At 27.2% G+C, this 23,133-nt stretch overlaps 1 long non-coding RNA gene across 2 annotated transcripts; it reads right to left on the minus strand.

The window, feature by feature from the left end:
• Positions 1–19,487: 19,487 nt before the first annotated feature.
• On the minus strand, positions 19,488–22,575 carry LOC109605234 (uncharacterized). 2 transcript variants are annotated; one of them, XR_007547884.1, is made up of 5 exons: positions 22,093–22,575; positions 21,549–22,033; positions 20,632–21,008; positions 19,985–20,095; positions 19,488–19,932 (listed from the first exon to the last, which is right to left on the minus strand). It is a non-coding gene; the product is annotated as an uncharacterized LOC109605234 (long non-coding RNA). The 2 variants fall into 2 exon arrangements; XR_007547883.1 differs by lacking the exons at positions 19,488–19,932; positions 19,985–20,095 and adding an exon at positions 20,263–20,468 and having other exon boundaries at positions 20,521–21,008.
• Between the last annotated feature and the right edge of the window lie 558 nt (positions 22,576–23,133).

The following is a 23,133-nucleotide window of genomic DNA, read 5'->3' on the forward strand; positions in this document are numbered from 1 at the left end:
TACACTGAGCATATCTTTCATTTGGGCATCCAAACTCAAATTCAAAAATTGTTTTCAAAATATTATTTTAAAACTAGGTGATCATGACATGTCTACTTATGACTGGTGTCAAATAATCATCATAGAATGGACATATTTTACTCATGCCTACCTTAGAAAATAGTTTTGGATATTTTTTTCAAAAGTATGTGATGAAAACAAGTCTACTTTTGAATACTGTCAAATAATCACTTAGTACAGACATATTTTGCCCATTTTCCCATTTGCCCAGTTCAAATACAATCTCAGAAATTAAAGTTCGTGATGAAGACATGTCTAGTTTTCAATGATGTCACATAATTTCTTAGTATAGATATACTTGGCCCATTTCCATTTCTAATACCATCTCAGTAAGTAAGTAAGTTTTTACATTTTTTCAAGAGTATGAGTATTAGAATAGACAAACTTTGCCCACTTCCATTTTAAATATCATCACAGAAATTAGTTTTTGACACATTTTTCAAAATTATGGTAAGAGGACATGTATAGTTTTGAATGCTTGGTAATATTCTCTTAGAATAGACATATTATACCCATTTTACCCATTTACCTAATATTAAAAAAGTATGATGAGATTGTCTTATGTTGCTGTGCAATAAAAATAAAAACATAACAAGCTAAGAATAAATCATAATTGATAAAATGCACAATTTTTTTTTAAATCTTAGAAATTTAAATAACTTATTTAATTTGACAATAAATACATTCTTTAATTTTATTTAATTTTTATTGTACTCCTTAATTGTAACCGCAAAATTGACAGTTAAAATAATAAATAAATATTTAAAAATTTCTAAAAATATATAAATATAAATTTTATTATTTTAAAATCTTGAAATTGTAAATAATTTACTTAACCCTATAATCTTTGAATTCTATTTTAATTAATTTTTATTATATTCAAAATTTCTAAAATTTGACTTTTCTTCCAGAAATTTATCTAAACATAAAAAAGACTTATTTAATTTTTTGAGTTTAATAATATTTAATATGTTTTATACATTTAAAACTATTCTTTTTTATTTTACGATTTATACATTAATATTAAAGAAATAAATAAAATTTAAAAAAATTCTTAGAATATATAAAAGTTATTTTAAATTTTTTAATTAATTCTTGTTGTAATATATTCAAAATTTCTAAAATATGACTTTTTTTCCATAAATTTATAACTTGTAAAATGTGAATTCAAAATTTTTTATTATTCATATAATATTTTTTTTATTTCATTGTTTATAGAGATTATAATAGTACAGAAGAAGTTTAACAATTAATAGTTAAAAAAACAGAATTTTCAAAATTTCTTAAACTACAAAATTTTTAATTACTACTATATTCTAAATAATCTATTTCACTCAATAATCCTTAAATTTCCATTTCAAATACCATCACAGAAATTATTTTTGATCCTTTTTTCCAAATTATGAGGACATGTGTAATTTTAAATGTTTGGTAATATTCTCATAGAATAAACATATTTTACATATTTTACTAATTTACCTAAAATTAAAAAATATTAAAAAATAATAAAAATATATACAAATATAGTGTATATAGTTTTTTTTTAATCTACCAATAAAAAAAAATTAATATTTGTTTATATTGGTTTAATAGTGGTTTAATTAATAATTGTGTTTAATTTATGTAAGAGATTACGTGGTTTATTAAAATTTATTTTAATGCCTCATTGGTGTTCTGACATTTGAAATAATTCAAATTATCCACTTCAAAAGACCTGTCGTTTATTTTCCTGCAACATTATAAAACTGTTTTAGTTAGTTGAGGTGCTCGCAGCAGAGTTACGCATCCTTAAACTGAATAATGAAATAAATAAACATTTTTATCTAATCGCATTGAATAGGTGCGGCCTCAGATTTAATTAAATTACAGTGTGGCGATCGGATTTTTCTAATAAATTGCGAGTTAATTGCTGTTTTGTTGTATAGGTATCGCATTATTCAAATGGTTATTGATTTGTGTGACATGCATCTTATTAAAGTTATTAGTCATGTGGCACGGCAACAGGAAAATCCAATTAGCCATCGTGACAAACGATTTGTCGGCCACAATTAAAACAATATTGCGAAGGGTACGAAAAATCCGTATTGGCACTTTCACTGCTGCTCCGCCGTATTCGAAATTGGTTTTCCGTACTTGGCCGTTTGATATTAAACACGATTGAAACGTGCATTCGCATCGCGTCGTAGTCACAGATGCATGAATGTGTCGGTAAATCAAAATATGTGTCGATACGACAAAAATGTGCTAGGCGAAGTGAAAACAAACCCGGTCGGCGTTGGAACTAATTGCGCGGATTTATCCGAGGAAACCATTACAATTAATTTGTCATAAGCGAACGATTAATCAAGCAGCTTTACGAGAACCGTCACGGGATTTTTCTGACGCCCGGCATCGGCGTGTTGTCGCTTCCTTCGCGGACGGCTTCATATCGGTGATGTATTGGCTTTTCACGCGGTCAAGTTTATTTATGGGGATCGACCCGATTGACGCACGTACATCTTTCATACGTGTTGGGAACATTTGAAATTGATTTCACTAAATGATAAGGACAAGACTGAAATGCTTAAGAGTTTAAAAATTCATTGTGAATCAATGAATACTTAATAAGTTGTATAAATTTTTAAAAAACTCTTACAAAAAATAATTTTTTAATGTTCTAAAAGAAAAATTTATGGGTATAACTTATAAACTTCTGGAAAATAAAGTCAAATTTTAGAAATTTTCAATATAACAAAAATTAATTAAATTATAAGAATTTAAGATTATAATTAAAATAGAAGAATTTAAAATTTATTGAGTTAACTGAATTATTTAGAATTTCATGATTTTTTAATAAAAAATTTTTATATATTTTAAGAAATTCCGAACATTTTATTTATTACTATTCTAAAATTGTTAAATTTTGCAGTATTATTGTAATTTCTATAAAATAAAAAAAGAATAAAGTAATAAAAATAATAAAAAAATTGACTTGGAAATTTAAAATTAATCAATTCAAAAGATTGAAAAAGCTAGTCAGGAATATTCTAAGTTTGAAAGTTATACATTTCTGGAACAAAGTTAAATTTTAGAAATTTTGAATATAATAAAAATTAACCAAAATAGAAGAATTTAAAGATTATTGAGTTAAACAAATTAATTAAAAATCCAATATTTTAAAATAATAAAAAAATTATATATTTTAAGAAATTTTGAAAATTTTATTTATTTTTATTAACTATTAATTGTTAATATTTTCAGTATTATTATAATTTTTATAAATTATAAAATAAAAAAAAAACATTGTACCTACTGGAAATATAATATTAATTAATTCAAAAAATTAAAAACTGGTGTGGAATTGTTTACGTTTGGAATACTAAATTTCTGGAAAAGGAGTCAAATTTTATTAATTTTGAATATAATAAAAATTAATTAAAAGAGGAGAATTTAAAGTATAATGAGTTAAACAAATTATTTAGAATTTCATAATTTTAAAATAATAAAAAATTGTAAAATTTTATATTTTTTAACTATTAATTGTTAAATTTTCCAGTATTATTATAATTTCTATAAATTAAGAAATAGAAACGAATAAGGTATTATAAAAATAATAAAAAATATTGAAATGGAAATTTAAAATTAATTAATTCAAAAAATTAAAAAAAGGTAGACTGGAATTTTTTACGTTTGGAATAATAAATAAAAAACATAAAATTTTAGAAATTTTTAATATAATAATAATATAATAATAATTAAAATATAAAAATTTAAAGATTATTGAGTTAAATGAATTATCATAGAATTCTATGATTTTAAAATAATTAAAACTTTATATACATATTTTAAGAAATTTAGAAAATTTTATTTATTCTTTTCTATTCAGTATTATTATAATTTCTATAAATGATAAAATAGAAAAATAAAGTTTTATATGTATAATAAAAAAAAATTGAAATGGAAATTTAATGTTAATAAACTTAAAAACTCAAAAAAGTTGGTATAGAATCTTTTTTATGTTTAGATCAATTTCCGGAAGGAATGTCAAATTTTAGAAATTTTGAATTTAAAAATTATTGAGTTAAATAAAATATATGGAATTTCATGACTTTAAAATAATAAAAATTTTGAAAATTTTATTTATTTCTTTTAACTGTTAATAGTTAAATTTTCCAGTGTTATTATGATATAATTTCTATAAATTATAAAATAAAAAGAAATATAGAATATACATAGAAAATTGGAAATTCGATATTAATTAATTCATGGATTTTTTTACGTTTGGGATATTAAATTTCTGGAAAAAGTCAAATTTTAAAAATTTTGTATAGAATAAAAATTAATTAAAAGATATTATTTAGAATTTCAAGATTTTATATTAATAAAAATTTTATAATTTTAAGAAATTTTAAAAAGTATTTATTTTTTATTTTTATTAAATCAGTACTATTATAATTTTTATAAATAATGAATTAAAAAAATATATGAATAATAAAAAATCTTGAATTGGTAATTTAATTTTAATTAATTCAAAAAAAATTAAAAAGGGTCGTTTGGATTTTTTTACGTTTGGAAGTTATAAATTTCTGGAAAAAGTCATATTTTACAAATTTTGAATATAATAAGAATTAATTAAAATATTTTAACTTTTATATATTTTTATAATATTTGAAAATTTTATTTATTTCTTTAATATTTGTGTATAAATCATAAAATAAAAAAGAATAAAGTTTTATATGTATAAAAAATATTAAATTGGAAATTTAATATTAATAAACTCAAAAACATAAAAAAGTTGATCTTGATTGAACACAAAACAACAAAATAAAGAGAAAAAATATATATTATATATAAAATAAAAAATTTTGAATTTTAAATTGAATATTTATATAATTGATAAACTTTGTTTGATAAAAACTATGATTAAAAAGTACCCAAATAAAGAAATAAATGTTCTGAACATTCAATAACAAATTATTTTATTTTGTGTGTTTATTTTAATTTACGTAATTGAAAATTTTATTTCAGTATTTTCTGGAGCATTCAAGTCGAACTAAAAGTAAGTATTACAAAAACATTATAATTTAATAAATTTAGAACATTGTGAAAACGTTAAGAAGGAAATAAAGTTTTCTAAGAAATACAAATTACAGTTAATTTAGTTGTATTAATTATTGTTGAGGACGAATAACAATAAATTTGTAGTTATATATTTATACTGGAACATTAGAAACACCTAATAATAATAAACGACAATCATTTAATATGTGTCAGCTAAGATTTTCTGGTGCGAGCGCAATTAGTCCTTACCTAAGGGCATCCACTTTTAACCAATAATACTAAATCAGAGTATTAATCGTTGTCGTAAATGAATCTGAATGGAAAGTCGCGATTCCACGATGGGTGTGAATGGTAATTAGCTACGTGAAAAATCCACTTGCGTTTTGACTGCCGGTCATTTGTGTCACCGAGATGCTGCAAAAGTATCCGCGGTCAAATAAAACATGCGACTTTACGACATTTAACGAACAGTAGGAAGGAATTAAGTTCTTAATCTGATAACATTCAGGTTTATCAAAACAAGGATGATAATTTTAATGTTTTGATGTGCTATTAAATGGTTACGAACTAATTCAATATAAAGGGTAATGTTTCGTATATAATGAGAGTGCACAGCTCAATTCACCGCTTGCCTCCAATTAACCACATTAAATCTATAACGAATTCTCTCATTATAATTGATAATTTCAAGTGGAAACCGGTAGGTACTATATATTTTTGTGATATAACCCATAAATTCTGTTGCCCGTTACAATAATTGGTTAGACACTATCGGCAATGTACACCAGATAAATTCCTAATAATATTCGATAAAGTGTGCAGATAAAATTGTTCATTTCATCATAAATGAAAATCCAATTAAACGTCGAGCCAACATACCAAGGTGCATGATTCGTACAGTTTATTTTAATAGACGAGCTTATACGAGCTCCACGCCATCGAAAATCAATGCGCCGAGCTTAAACCACCTATAAACTGTTCGATTTGATGCACTCCGTATAAATGGTTAATGCCGAATCGCGCAGTCGGCATAAAATCCAATCGTGATTTTGCAAACTTGTTCTTCGTCTTTTAATTCCGTCGCGAACCTTTAAAAATACCAGGCGAATCTTTAAAATAGTTGAAATTTCGTGCGTTGAAATTATTTTGATTGCTGATTTAAGTTGCAAACAAACGGGAGTAATTTATGGTTATTATATGGGGAAATTTTTATTTTTCGATATAAACTACATAACAGCCCAAATAATAATAATAATAATAAAAAATTTAAACCGGTAAATTAAGCCGGTCGATTTTTATGCACCTGGTTAATAATTTGTTTTATCAAAAATCAGTTGATTGTTTCGCATGAAACGTGTTTTTGGGATCATATTGTTCCTTGTTTGCTTGTTCCATTAATGATCTCGTCTTGTTTAAAATAATGATAGGGTTACTTTAAAGATGACATTGTTCTTCAACCTTATTCTTAGCTTGTTATGTTTTTATTTTTATTGCACAGCAACATAAGACAATCTCGTCATACTTTTTTAATGTTAGGTAAATGGGTAAAATGGCTATAATATTCAAAGAGAATATCACCAAGCGCTCAAAACTACACATGTTCTCATCCCATAGTTTTGAAAAAATTGTTAAAAACTAATTTTTGTGATGGTATTTGAAATGGAATAATAATTTTCTGCAAAAAAGTCAAATTTTAGAAATTTTTAGTACTTTTATAGTAATAAAAAGTTAATAATTTTAATAAATTTTGAAAATGCTATTTTTTTAATTATTAATTGTCAAACTTCTTTAGTACTATTATAATTTATATAAACAATGAAATAAAAAAAATATTATATGAATAATAAAAAAGGTCGATTAATGTATAATTCATAAAATAAAAATGAATAAAGTTTTATATGTATAAAATATATAGAATATTATTAAACTCAAAAATTTCAAGGTCAATTAATGTATAAATCATAAAATAAAAAAGAATAAAGTTTTATATGTATATAATACATGGAATATTATTAAACTCAAAAACTTCAAGATCGATTAATGTATAAATCACAAAATAAAAAAGAATAAAGTTTTATATGTATAAAATATATAGAATATTATTAAATTCAAAAACTTAAAAAAAAGTCAAATTTTAGAAATTTTAAATATAATAAAAATTAATTAAAAAAGAAGAATTCAAAGATATAGAGTTAAATAAATTATTTACAATTTCAAGATTTTAGTATAATATTATTTACATATTTTTAGAAATTTTTAAATATTTAAACGACAGTAACAGTAACAGTAACAGTAACAGTAACAGTAACAGTAACAGTAACAGTAACAGTAAACAAACAGTAAACAGTAAACAGTAAACAGTAAACAGTAAACAGTAAACAGTAAACAGTAAACAGTAACAGTAACAGTGAAATAATAATAATAAGAGATTTTACCAATTTTGATTTATTCTTAGCTTGTTATGTTTTTTTTTATTGCACAGCAATATAAGACAATCTTAGCATAGTTTTTTAATATTGGGTAAATGGTAAAATGGATATAATATGTCTGTTCTAAGAGAAGATTACCAAGCATTCAAAACTTCACATATCCTCATCCCATAGTTTTGAAAAAATTGTCAAAAACTAATTTCTGTGATGGTATTTGAAATGGAAATGGGCAAAGTTTATTTATTCTAATATATTATTAGTCAGCATTCAAAATCAGACATGTCCTTATCATAAACTCTTTAAAAAATGTAAAAAATGTACTTCTGAGATGGCATTAGAAATGAAAATGGCCCAAAAATGTTTGGGATTCTAAGAAATTATTTGGCAGCATTGAAAACTAGACATGATAGGACATACTTTGTGTATATATCAAAAACTATTTTCTGGATTGTATTTGAATTGGAATGGACAAAATATGTTTGTACTAAGAGATTATTTGACAGTATTCAAAAGTAGACTTGTTTTCAAATTGTCCATTCTTAGAGATTATTATCAGCTCGCAGTCCAGATATTAACCCAATAGAATATATCTGGTACATTCTTGGGAGTCGTTTAAGGAATCATCGTAACCGACCGAATAACTTGAAATTTAGGAGAATTTGGACCAAACAGAGAAGAAAATATCTCATAAGGGTTCAAATTTTTATTTCCCATTTTCAGAAAATATAATAATCAACTATTATTGGTGTGATGCGTTAATTTTTTGAAACCAACTAGTATGGATGTGATTGTGACAACAGTTCCTTTGTAAAAATATCCAGTAAAAATCAGTAAAGAAGAAAGGAAGATTAGGAAAAGTTTAAAGAGGATTTTTTTTAAACAGTTCGACAGTTCGTACGGTACGTGGATCGTCGAACATTCTGTCAATTATGCAAATTCCCCATCCTATTGTAATTATGACGCCAGAAGAGCCGTTTCTTATAGAACAAAATGACAATAAAATTGCCGAGGAACATGATGGATTCGAGCGCTGGCGATGGAGGTCAAAGGTGGCACGTGCCTTGCTCTGTCATTTACGTCGTTAATAGGTAACCAAAGTACGAAACCTGAACACTGATTAGTGCTAACTGCACAACTATTGTTGCTCCTTTGCCGCTGACAAAGAGGAAAATTGTTCGATCGTCGTTCCGCCTCTTATCGCCGATTTCCTAACTGTTGTTTCTTCGTTCCAATTGGATATTTCACCTCGGCGCAAAATCACATAATCTATTAACAGGTTAATTCCGAGGCCTGGTAAAACGGATGAAATATGCGAAAAGTGAACCGTTTCCGCCTTCGCAATTCCATATTTGTCCGAGTTAATGACAAAACCATCAATAATACATGCTGCGTTCCGAAACGCCCGATAATTCTTATTTCTGCAACGGCAAACGGCCAACATTCGTACGTTGGTAGTTCGTTATACGAAGCAAGTGAGAGTGACTCTCAACAGTCACGAATCGATTAAAAATAGAAAACACCATTCGAAGAATTGACCAATATTTTATCAACACCTTTTCAATCTCCTCATTTCTATTTACCCTCCACTTCTTTCAAACGAATTAGGTACATTAGCATTTTCCGGTCGATCGGATTTAATAATTTTCGCTGGTATCGGCGCCCACGGGGCCCTTGGTACTTTAACCTGCTATTTAATTTGAACAATGTCTTATTGAAATCGATGCAATTGTCTTCGACGGAAAAACGCACGGTTATTCGTCCCCGGGCTACGAAACAGTTAGGACTTTTGAAATAGCGCGAATATTTTATAGGCACGAAATTCAAAATGTTTTTGATTAACTAACAATGGATGCGACGTACATAAATCAGACTTAATTCGATTTCGAATTTTATAAATGTTTGCGGGAAGATTCATCCTGAATTTCTACTCGAGGAATTGATTTATGTTTATGATAAGACTCGATTGTTTATATTTATTGTTTGCCGTAACGACTTATAATTGAAGGAAGAAGAAGTTAAAGTAAAATATTTTTATAATTACAGGAAAATACAATTTAAGTTTTTTATTGATTGACTGACGATTTATGTGAAAAATTTTGATATTATATTTTAATAAATTTTTATAATTTATGCTTTAAAAGAATAACTAGAACTAATTTCTACATAAGTCCAAAGAGTTTTTCAATGTTTGGCAACGTTACATTAAACTACCTTAACCTAATCCAACCTAACCTACCCTAATCTAAAGTTGCCAAATTTGAAAGATTCTCTTCATTATAAAGGGTTTTTGGTACCACAACATTTAAATTTTTTTATTTAAATACATATTTTTTTTATCATCTCTTAATATATATATTGAGCTTTTTTAAGAGAATAACTAGAACTAATTGCTAAGTCTAAGAGACTAAGTCCGAAAAATTTTGAAATGTTTGCCAACGTTACCTTAACCTAATCCAACATCCCAGGTTGCCAAATTTGAAAGATTCGTTTCTTTATAAAGAATTTTTGATACCACTTTTAAGATTTTCAATTAAATTTTTTTATCTAAATACATAATTTTTCTATAATTTACTGATTATAAGCTGTTTATTATACTTCTATAACCAAAAAATTTTTAATTATAAAAATTTCATATGAAAATTATTGTGAAATAAATTTCTTGTGAAAGCAAAATTGGAAGAAATTTCAGTCCTCTCGAACAATTTAGTTTCGAAGAAAATTCCCGTATGAGTAGTAAATACTAATGAGCCAAACTTTCTTGGGTGCATTAATTGCTACAATTACGAGTGGTAGCCTTAAAAAAATATATATACATATAGTATATATATGAATATAACGATGTTACGAAAAACGTAAAAATTTACTAAAAATATAAGAAACTATTAAAATCTCAAAAATTCATTAAAACCGTGAGAAATTACTAAAAACCTAAAGGACCTAATTCCATACGATCAAAATCCATACGACCAAAATCCATACGATCATTTTCCATACGATCAAAATCCATAAGATCATTTTCATACGATCAAAATCCATACGATCAATTTCCATACAATTAAAATATATAGGATAGGAATCCAAACGATTAAATTCATACTGATTAAATTACATAGTTTCCCTTTAATAACTTTATGGATTTTTATTTTTTTACCAATACTAATTTCCTGAAAAATCATTAAAAAATTAAAAATATATAATTTTAATTCTTCCTGGATTCCCAAAAAAATTTTTATCAATTATTGTTTACAAGAATAACTAGAACTAAATGTCTAGCAACATTACCCTAACCTAACCTACTTTAACCTAATCTAAACTGACCTACCCCAATGCGGAGTTGACAAATGTAAAAGAATTTCTTCTACATAAAGAGTTTTTAGTACTATTTCTGAAATTTTCAAATACTTTGATTTTATTAAGAGAATAACTGGACTAATTTTCATATAAGTCCAAAGAGATTTTAAATGTTTGCCAACGTTACCTTTTTAATTTCATTTTTAAAATTTTCATCATTTAAAGATTTTTTATCTGGCAAGGTTGTCGTAATTTAATCTAACCCGAAATTGTCAAAGGCTCCAGTATCTCTTTACATAAAGGATTTAGTACTTAGTATATACTTGTATTAAGATTTTAAGGATTTAAAAATTAGTAGCCAAAGATGAAGATAATAAAGAATTTTCAAGTGCCTGTTTTTATTTGGCTATTCTACCCTATCTTAACCAAAACTACCTTATCCTTACTTACATTAACCTAATCCAACCTACTGAAACCTGACACAATCTTAGCTCACAGTAATTTATCTTAATGGCGTGTTTTCTTCCTCTTACAACCGTTTTTTTCGTATTACGGAACGAAGGAACGACTGTGTCCGAAGAGGTCAATTAGCCGCGATTGATTTAAGCGTTTCGATTGTCAAGTGTGATTCATTGCGGTCAATTAATCGCCCGCAAATAATTTATTTTAACGAACTCACCTCGCGCAACTCCGATTATTAAACATTCATGGTTCAACAGTTTGATACCGAGTGTTTCGCTCCATTTCTACGCTTGGCGGTTTTCGTTGGACTAGCAATGATATATATTTGGTCTCAACACGTCAAATCATCGCGTATTTATGTTGAATTTCTCGTGTGTCGTCGTTGCGCAATATAATCGAGTGAGTTTTTCGCAGCTCATTCCGGGGTTAAACTGTACACCCACGATGGTGTCCCAATAACATTTCAAGGGGCAATAAATAATTGCGTTATGCGTTGCACGAAATTGATACCCGTGGTTCGATAATTAACCGAGAATGATTTACGACGCGTTGAGATATTTTTCCTCAGTCCGTGATTGTTTTATGGACAATAAACTGCCCGATCTCATAAGAGAAAAACGTCAGAAATATCGTGTTGCGGAACCGAACTATTCTCCGGACGATAATCCGCAATCGTTCGGATTATTCGTACAATTTAATTAAACCGGAATCCGACCGATGCAACAAATAACAGAATATTATAAATACGGAATGCGCGATCATTAATAAAACGCTTTTCCTTGAGAGGATGAGTGCGGGAAATTGTTACAGTTTTGCGCTCCACACATTAGTCAACTGTATAGATAATTAAGGTGGAATAGGAACGGGGCAAATATTTTGAAATAAATTATTACGCACGTGCAAAACGCGGAATCGCGCCGCGATAAATTAAATGTCAGACGGGACGTTTATTGGGAAGTTTTGAGTAATTTCGTACATGCCGCTTTGAGCTGCCCGCATGTTTTATTCCACTTCCTGGACTATGTTTTATGCTGTTTGTATTTATTATGTTAATTGCCGTGGATAATCAATGTTTGATCTTTGTACCCGGGGCCATTTATCGAAACTGTGTTGATTGTAAAATTGTCACTTGTTCTTAGGTTGTAATTAAACAACTAAATATACGGAGTATGATTTTTAGCATGTTAACCAGCCAGATTAGGCTGGCCAAGTTAGATTAGGTTAGGTTAGGTTAGGTTAGTGATAATATTACCCTAACCTAACCTATTTTAACCTAATCTAAAGATTCTAAACTAACCTACCCCAATGCGGAGTTGCCAAATGTGAAAGAATTTCATCTACATAAGTTGATACTATTCCTGAAATTTTCAAAGACTTTTATTTTTTTAAGAGAATAATTAGAACTAATTTCTACGTAACTTAAAACGTAAAATTAACTCGATCCAAACTAACCTACTTTAATTTTTGATATCATTTTTAAAATTTACGTCATTTAAAGATTGAAGAAGATCTACCAAAGTTGGCATAATTTAACCTAACTTATCCTAAACCGTAAATGTCAAAGGTTCAAGCGTCTCTTTATATAAAGGATTTAAGTATTATACTAAACTATTTTATTAAAGATATTTTTTTATTTACATAGATTTTACATTTTAATTTGAAATTGTATATACAGAAGGTGTTTTTCGTCATTAACCAATTAGGTTAGGTAAAGTTGCATTAGGCTAAGTTATATTCATTTATTTTGTTTTATGTATGTATACTTTTTAATTAGAAATTAATACATAAAAGATCCTATAAATAATTTTTAACCAATTAGATAGGTTGCTTTAGGTTAAGTTACATTGTTTAATTTTTCGGAATTATTTTTTAATTTTTAAATACATAAAATGATGGTTTTCATAGTTTTTATCTAATTAAGTCAGTCCAGTATAAGTTAGATTGGATTAGGTTAAATTAAATTAAATTTGATGAATGAATTATGAATGAATTAAAGACAATTTATTTACTTTCTATGTATATTTTACTTTTTAGTTTGAAATTAAATATAAAAAAGTGTTTTCAATAATTTTCAATGAAGTAGGTTAACTTATGCTAGGTATATTAGGTTAAGTTACATTAACTAATAAAAATAAATTATTTTTATTTATGTATATTTTACTTTTTATTTTTACATTAAAAGTAAAACCGTGTTATTAATAATTTTTATACAAATAAGTTAGATTTGGCTAGGTTATGTTATATTAGGATAAATTACATTGATTTGTTAAAGATAATTCATATTTGTTTTATGTATATTTTACTTTTTAATTTGAAAATAAATATACAAAAGATATCCTTTATAATTCTTAGTCAAATAGGTTAGGTTTAGTTAGGTTAGATTGCATTAGATTAAGTTACATTAATTTATTAAAAATAACATTTTTATTTATGTATATTTTATTTTATATTTTGAAATTAAAAATAAAAAAGTGTTTAGAATCATTTTCAGTTAATTAATTTGGCTAGGTTAGGTTATAATAGGTTAAGTTACAATGATTTGTCAAAGATATTTGTTTTATATATATTTTACATTTTAATTTGAAAATAAATATACAGAAGTTATTCTTAATAATTTTTACCGTTACATTAACCTAACCTACTTAGGTTAAGCTAGGTTGCATTTTTTATTTATTTTATTTTTATTTAATTTTTTTACTTTTTATTTTGAAATTAAATGTAAGAAAAGTGTTTTAATAATAATTTTCAACTAAGTAGGTTAGGTTTGGCTAGGTTACGATATATTAGGTTGTTACATTGATTTATTAAAAACGATTTATATTTGTTTTATGTATATTTTACTTTTTAATTTGAAAATAAACATATAACAATAATATTCTTATTAAAATTTAGCAAAGGAGGTTTGGTTTGGCTAGGTTATATTGCATTCGGTTACGTTACATTAATTTATTAAAAATAATTAATTTTTATTTATACTTTTTTATTTTTTATTATGAAATTAAATGTAAAAGAAGTGTTTTTAATAATTTTCAGCCAAGTAGGTTAGGTTTGACTAGGTTTACATTTATTTTCTATTTCTATTTAGTTTACAAATAAATATACAAAATATTGATTAGGTTACATTAGGTTAATTTTGATTTTATTTATTTTTAATTAATTAGATTAGGTTGTGCTAAATTAGATTCCTTTAGAATATTTAATTAAGTTAATTTATTAAATACATTTATTATTTTTTTATATAACATATATAACCATCAGTTTAAAATTAATTGTACTAGAGGTTGGGTTAAATGATTTTAATAAATACTATTTGTTTTATCAGGATGTTTCGCAACTTATCCGAAAAGTTTTAACCACATACTCACTGTTACATAGTCCATTAAAAAAATATGATAAATCGACTTATGCAACAGTGGAAAACACCTTGTATATACCACGGTAGTAAATTATTATAATACAATTTTTAATTTAGAAAGTAAAATTTTTCTATTAATCGCCCGCTCCTTAAAATATGTTCAGTAGCTTTTTCAAAAACATAAATATATAGTCTTTATTACAATTAATTTATAGGATGTTGGTCTTGTACCAATTTAATTGAAGCTTGATGCCGATCCCTTATCTGAACCAGAGTTTTACGAGGCGGCACTAAAAAAGATTGTGATGTTGATGTACAGCGACGTCTTGAATAAATAAATAATAATGTGTAAACTTATATGCATATATTTTAAGCGTGTAATTTGATTTGAATAATCAAGTTTCTCATGATCCCTTCTAACAGTAAACGTTGAATTTATATAGAGAATCACATCAAACGGGATGGAATTCCGAATGGGACACATGTTACGGCTGCATGACACTCGGGACGGGAATAAAAAACGCCGTAATGTCTGTTAAGTGTAAATTGAATTAAGATTCATATGCATTATGAATCCACAATCACTTTAGCGACGTCGGCCCGCGGTCTTGAGTTTCCCATCATTTTTCCAACTGTTGCAAGTTTTCTTTTCGGCTAACTGTAAAATCGGATTCATAAATTTGCCGTGTTGCTGGGCACGAAAATAAAAAAAAAATAATGTCCCGAGACCGTAACTCATCGTCCATAAAATCGTGGAAGACAATGCAGGTTTGTTACGGTTTTTCCAGTCGGATGTGAAATTAACGAGTGCCTCGTACCCATGTTGCCGTTCATTTTTGATTTAAATTTTCCGCGGATTATACGTACAAGGCGAACCAGGAACAAGACAATTTGTTGGACAATGTAATTATTATGCGGTGTGACAATTTCAGTTTTGAATTTTTCTCAATAGTGCGACCGTACAAATCACCATGGGAGGAATTCCTAGAATCGAACCGGTCCAAATATAGAGGCTGGATGTATTTAACGTCCACGTTAGGGATTTATCGTCGCATTTGTTTAGCAAAACCGGCAGCCATTGTCGACTAAAATCAATCCTTAACCCTTTTACCAAAGTTAACGGGACAATTCATAAACGCCACACCGAAAGCCGTTTTTTGACGGTGCGGAATTCAAGTTGGTTATAACTGTTCCGGCATTACGTAGATCCTTATCCGGGTTTTGTGCCCTTAGAATTGAAATTGAACAGATTCGGTAGATAAAAGCGAAACGCCTAGATTATCTTTTCCGTAATAACAGCAAATGTATTGTTGGAATAAAATTGGCCAGTTTGTACGGCTGCGGGCGTTCGATCCAATAATTTATATCGGCAATGGTTTAATTTTAATTAAACCCGACAATTTGTGCCTGTATCGATTCTGTGTACCTTAAGTGGTGGTTGTTGTTCACAAAAACTTTAACATTAATGGCTTTATCAGTTTCAATTTTAACAAGTTTTGAAATTATGAAAGTTGTTCGAAGATTAATGTTATTATTCTACGATTGTAATGGAACAATTTACAATGAAAAAATGTCCAAAGGACTGTTAATTAAATTCTCCAGTACTTTCAGTAATTTAAATTTGATACGCGTTGTTATAAAAAATACGCTTGTGAGACAAGATTTAATTTCTTATTAGGATTCACGTCTCGAAGCAGTTATAATATGTTCCTGTCGTAGTTTATCATTAACTTATTATTATTATAATGCCGCAGTAAAAAGATAATGTAACTTATATAACTTGATTACAGTAATGGGTTAAATTGTGGAGTTCCTACAAGCCACACAATTATTTACCGCTCTTTATAAATCAACATAATAATTTACACTGTTACCGAATTCTAGCTCACCTTTCTACGTATGAATTTTTGATGCTCCCTTTAATAGAAATGCAATAAATCAATTACTGCATCTTGATTTCTGCGAATGTAATTATTGTTTTTAGATTTATTATAAGATTGTCTCGACGAATGTACAACATATCAGAGTGCATCTTTAATTTCCGAACGTTAAATCATTTCACCCGTGAAAATTAGTTAATGCTGGTGAAAGGAGACACATTTGCTCGTTCGTTTTTGTCGAGTGGATAATCGATTTTAATCAATTCAATAAATTTTATTATATAAAACATTCATTTTAATGTTTGGGCCTTCAACAGTATACAAAAATAAATATTAAAACTAATAGATTAGATTATTAGATAGATTTATAAAAAATTAACGTTATTCTAAATTTCATATCTTAGTATTTTAATAATGCACAAATTGTATTTAACTTAAGATATAATCTTAACTGGTTAAAAATTATAAAAAACTCTTTTTCTATATTTAATTTCAAACAAACAAGTAAAAATTATATAAAACAAAAATAAAATGTCGTCAATAAATTAATATAGTTTAAGCTAATACACCTTAACTTAGACTAGCCTATCTTAACTGGCTAAAAATCATAAAAAAATTTTTTTGTATATTTAATTTCAAACTAAAAGGTGAAAAGTATATAAAACAAAAATAAAATATCCACAATAACTTAATGTATCTTAACCTAATATAACTTAACTTAACAATCAATTCATTAAATTTTATCATATAAAACATTTATTTTAATGATTGAGGCTTCAATAATATACAAAAATAAATGTTAAAACTAATAACAAAATGAATAAATAATCAGAAATTTTTAAAACAGTGAAAAGTCTCAAGAGTTAAAGTAAAAATTAATGTTATTTTAAATATCATACCATATTATTTGATTAATAATATACAAATAATATAAAACAAATTATATTCAACAAATTATAATTTAACTTAATGCAATTTAACCAAGCGTAGTCTAACTTAACTGATTAAAATCATAAAAAACCATTTTTATATATTTAATTCCAAACTAAAAAGTAAAAAATATACCAAATAAAAATGAAATGTCCTCAATCAATTAATTAATCAACTTAACTTAATACTCTAGCTTAATCCTACTAATAAATTAATATAACTTAATGTAGCCTAACCAAGCCTAGCGTAACTTAACTGGTTAAAAATTATAGAAAACTCTTTTGGTATATATAATTTCGAACTAAAGAGTGAAAAATATATAAAATAAAATGTACTCAATAAATTAATGTAACTTAATCTAATACACATAAACCTAGCCTAATTTGATCTAATTGGTAAAATTGATAAAAAGTACCTTTCATATATTTAAATTCAGACTAAAAATACAAAATATATAAAACAAGCAAAATTTGTCTTCAATAAATCAATGTATAACCTAATCTAGAGTAAACTAATGATTAAAAATTATAAAAAACATCTTTTAAATATTTAATTTCAAACTAGAAAAACAAATTGTATTTAATAAATTAATATAATTTAATGTAACCTAATTCAGCCTTGCATAACTGAACTGGATAAAAATTATAAACTTTTTTTATATTTAATTTAATTATTAACTCTTTTTTTATATTTAATTTTAAACTAAAAAGTGAAAAATGTATAAAACAAATGTAAAATGTCCTCAATAAATTAATGTAACTTAATCTAATAGACCTTAACCTAGTCTTATATGACCTAATTGGTTAAAATTATGAAACCTTCCTTTCAAATATTTAATTTCGGTCTAAATATAAAAAATATATATAAAACAACTTGTCGTCAATAGATTAATGTAGTTTAACCTAATAAAACCTAGTCTAACCTAAGTTTACTGGTTAAAAATTATGAAAATCACCTGTAGTATATTTAATTTCACACTATATAATAAAATATATATATAAAAAAATTAATCTGTCTTAAATAAATTACTGTAACTTAACCTAATGCAATCTAATCTAGCCTAACCTGATCTAATTGGTTAAAAACATATTTTGTGTATTTAATTTCCAACTCGAACGTAAAATATATGAAAAGAAATTAAAATTATCTTTAATAAATTAATACAACCTATCCTAATGCAACATAACCTAACATAACCTAACCTAATACTCGTTAAAAATTACAAATAGCACCTTGTTTGTGTATTATTTTTATTTATTTTTTATTTTCTTAAAGTATCACATTGAGAAACCTTATTTATTTACAAAAAAAAATGAAAAAATTTTATATATAATATATAAAAAATGTAAAAACAAAATATTTATTCAGACAAATTATTCAGTTATTAAATTAAACATGAGACAATTTACTTTTATTTTGATATATATAATAATTATAATGAAATATGTTAATCAGTTATATTAAATTTTAAAAAAATCTGATTAAAGTAGGTAAACTAAATAAATTGGAACCGATATAAATAAAATAAAAACAAAAATGAAATATTTTAGCTATCTAATTAACAAAATAGTGCAAGATAACGAGTAGGTTCAGATAATTAATATTAATTGCACGGACGCAAACATACCACTTCATATAAAATTAATTCCGATTTCATAAACCTAATAAATAACTCCGTCGAATTACAATAACAAACATGAATAACCGATAGGATAATTACTAATTAATTAGTCAGATAGTTGCCCGTAGTGGCACATTACATAAACACAACCAATAGTTTTTTTTTTTTATTTTGTTTCTATTTGCCGAACGCGACAGACCGCGAAGCGTTTTTTGCCAATCGTAAATTTCCCACAGCAAAATATTTTCCCCCGGTCCGCCCACGCAATCGGTTCGTATATCGGTTTTCAATGAATTGCTTCATTATTCCAGCTGTTTAAATGCACATTATTCAAATCAGCGCCACATTTGGTCTAGCTCGAGGTGCCAGTTTTAAACGCCACGATTTCTGCGATTAACGTTGACATTCCTCCATGGAAAGTGTTTACTGTTGAAAAATAATAAAGGAATTTGTATTTGTAATATACTGTATAATTTATTTAATTATTTTTACGATAAGGTTTACAATGTGACAATTTGGGGCAGTAAAAAATTTGAAAATTTCCTGGCGCCTTTGAAATTTACAACATGATAGTTTTCGGAGCACTCCTTAAACTAACAACAAGTCTCACAAGCTCTGCAGATATCCACACCCTTACAATACAACTGAATCACAAGAATGGTCTTTAGTCTACACAGAATGTTAAAACTTGCTGGCAATCCAACGAGTGGTCCGAAAACTGACATGTCGTTAATTTCAAAGGCAAGCTTTCAAATTGCTTCAGGTGTTCCAAGCTCAAATAATTTTGCAATTGGTGGCAGGCTCTTCTATTTGCGGTACATTTGATGGGACATCTTTTGTGATCATTCGAATAGTAGAAGATATCTGAAAACAAAATAAATTTCTAGTTTCTATAAATAATTAAAAAAACACTTACTGGGTAAGTTTCAGGATTAGCAGCAGCTTTTGCCAAATGGTATATTATATCATTGTTATAATTATTTTTGAGCACATTTTTATATATAGAGAATTTGTTGCTCTCAAATACCTAAATAAATTTAAAAACCTGACCAGTCAAAATTTGGAAATTTTCTGGCACCTTTGAAATTTACAACATGATAGTTTTCGAAGCACTCCTTAAATTAACAACAAGTCACACAAACTGTGCAGGTATCCACACACTTGCAATACAAAAAAAGAATTGAATCCCAAGAATGGTGTTTAATCTACACAGAATGTTAAAACTTGCTGACAGTCTAACGAGTGGTCCGAAAACTGACATGTCGTTAATTTCAAAGGCAAGCTTTCAAATTTATTCAGGTGTTCCAAGCTCAACGTAATTTTGCAGTTGGCGACAGGCTCTTCTATTTCCAGTATATTTGGAGGACATCTTTTAAGGTCATTCCAATTGTAGAAAATATCTGAAAACAATAAATCTCTAGCTTCTTTAAATACGTAAATAAAGACACTTACTGGGTAACTTTCAGGATTAGCAGCAACTTTTGACAAATAGTTGGTATGTTATTTTATTGTTATTATTTTTGAGGATATTTTTTATATAGAGAATTTGTTGCTCCCAAATACCTGAATAAATTTAAAAACCTGACCAGTCAAAATTTGGAAATTTTCTGGCACCTTTGAAATTTACAACATGATAGTTTTCGGAGCACTCCTTAAATTAACAACAAGTCACACAAACTGTGCAGGTATCCACACACTTGCAATACAAAAAAAAAAAGAATTGAATCCCAAGAATGGTGTTTAGTCTACACAGAATGTTAAAACTTGCTGACAGTCTAACGAGTGGTCCGAAAACTGACATGTCGTTAATTTCAAAGGCAAGCTTTCAAATTTATTCAGGTGTTCCAAGCTGAACGTAATTTTGCAGTTGGCGACAGGCTCTTCTATTTCCAGTATATTTGGAGGACATCTTTTAAGGTCATTCCAATTGTAGAAAATATCTGAAAACAATAAATCTCTAGCTTCTTTAAATACGTAAATAAAGACACTTACACTTAACTTTCAGGATTAGCAGCAACTTTTGACAAATAGTTGGTATGTTATTTTATTGTTATTATTTTTGAGGATATTTTTATATATAGAGGATTTGTTGCTCTCAAATATCTGAATAAATTTAAAAACCAGACCAGTCAAAATTTGGAAATTTTCTGGCACCTTTGAAATTTACAACATGGTAGTTTTCGGAGCACTCCTTAAATTAACAACAAGTCACACAAGCTGTGCAGGTATCCACACACTTGCAATACAAAAGAAAGAATTGAATCCCAAGAATGGTGTTTAGTCTACACAGAATGTTAAAACTTGCTGACAGTCTAACGAGTGGTCCGAAAACTGACATGTCGTTAATTTCAAAGGCAAGCTTCTTTCTTCTATTTCCAGTATATTTGGAGAACATCTTTTAAGGTCATTCCAATTGTAGAAGATATCTGAAAACAATAAATCTCTAGCTTCTTTAAATACGTAAATAAAAAGACACTTACTGGGTAACTTTCAGGATTAGCAGCAGCTTTTGCCAAATAGTTGGTATGTTATTTTATTGTTATAATTATTTTTGAGGATATTTTTATATATAGAGAATTTGTTGCCCCAAATACCTGAATAAATTTAAAAACCAGACCAGTCAAAATTTGGAAATTTTCTGGCACCTTTGAAATTTACAACATGGTAGTTTTCGGAGCACTCCTTAAACTAACAACAAGTCACACAAGCTGTGCAGATATCCACACACTTGCAATACAAAAAAATTGAATCCCAAGAATGGTGTTTAGTCTACACAGAATGTTAAAACTTGCTGACAGTCTAACGAGTGGTCCGAAAACTGACATGTCGTTAATTTCAAAGGCAAGCTTTCAAATTTCTTCAGGTGTTCCAAGCTCAATGTAATTTTACAGTTGGTAACGGGTTCTTTTGTTTCTAATATATTTGGAGTGACATCTTTTATAATGATCACCTTTGTAGGAGATGCCTGGAAACAAAATGAATCTAGTTTCTTTAAATAAATAAATTAAAAAAAAAAACACTTACTGGGTTACTTTCAGGATCAGCAGCAGCTTTTGCCAAAAACTTGGTTTGTTTGTTTTTGTGAATATTTTATTGAAAGAGAGTATTTGTTGCTGTGTAATACCTGAAAAAATTTAAAAACTTGACCAGTCAAAATTGGAAATTTTCTGGCACCTTTGAAATTTACAACATGGTAGTTTTCGGAGCACTCCTTAATCTAACAACAAGTCATACAAGCTGCGCAGGTATCCACACACTTGAAATACAAAAAATTAATTGAATCACAAGAATGAAGTTTAGTCTACATAGAATGTTGAAACTTGCTGACAGACTAACGAGTGGTCCGAAAACTGACATGCCGTTAATTTCAAAGGCAAGCTTTCAAATTTCTTCAGGTGTTCCAAACTCAAGCGCAACGTTACAATTGGTGGGAGGCTCTTCTATTTCCGGTATATTTGGAAGGGCATCTTTTATGATCATTTCAATTATAGAAGATATCTGAGAAAATAAATCTCCAGCTTCTTTAAATAAGTAAATAAAAAACACTTACTGGGTAACTTTTAAGGTTTAACTGTAGGTTTGGCAAAAAGTTACGTTATATTATTGTTGGATTGGAAATTTTCTAGCACCTTTGAAATTTACAACATGGTAGTTTTCGGAGCACTCCTTAAACTAACAATAAGTCACACAAGCTGTGCAAGTATCCACACCCTTGCAATACAAAAATAATTGAATAGAATCACAAGAATGGTGTTCAGTCTACACAGGATGTTAAAAACTTGCTGGCAATCTAACGAGTGGTCCGAAAACTGACATGTCGTTAATTTCAAAGGCAAGCTTTCAAAATTCTTCAGGTGTTCCAACAATTGGATAGCTCTACGTAATTTTATTATTGGTAGCTGGATCTTTTGTTTTGAAACAATTTAATTTTTTTGCATAACACCTTGGCAGGAACTGGAACAGCTATCATTAAATAATTTTGAATACTAATTGATCTGTTCTTTATGTAGTCATCTGTAAATTAAAGAGTTACTTTAATTATTAAATCCAGATATTTTGATTTAT

The sequence above is a fragment of the Aethina tumida genome, chromosome 4, assembly GCF_024364675.1.
Source record: "Aethina tumida isolate Nest 87 chromosome 4, icAetTumi1.1, whole genome shotgun sequence".
Taxonomy (NCBI): Eukaryota; Metazoa; Arthropoda; class Insecta; order Coleoptera; family Nitidulidae; genus Aethina; species Aethina tumida.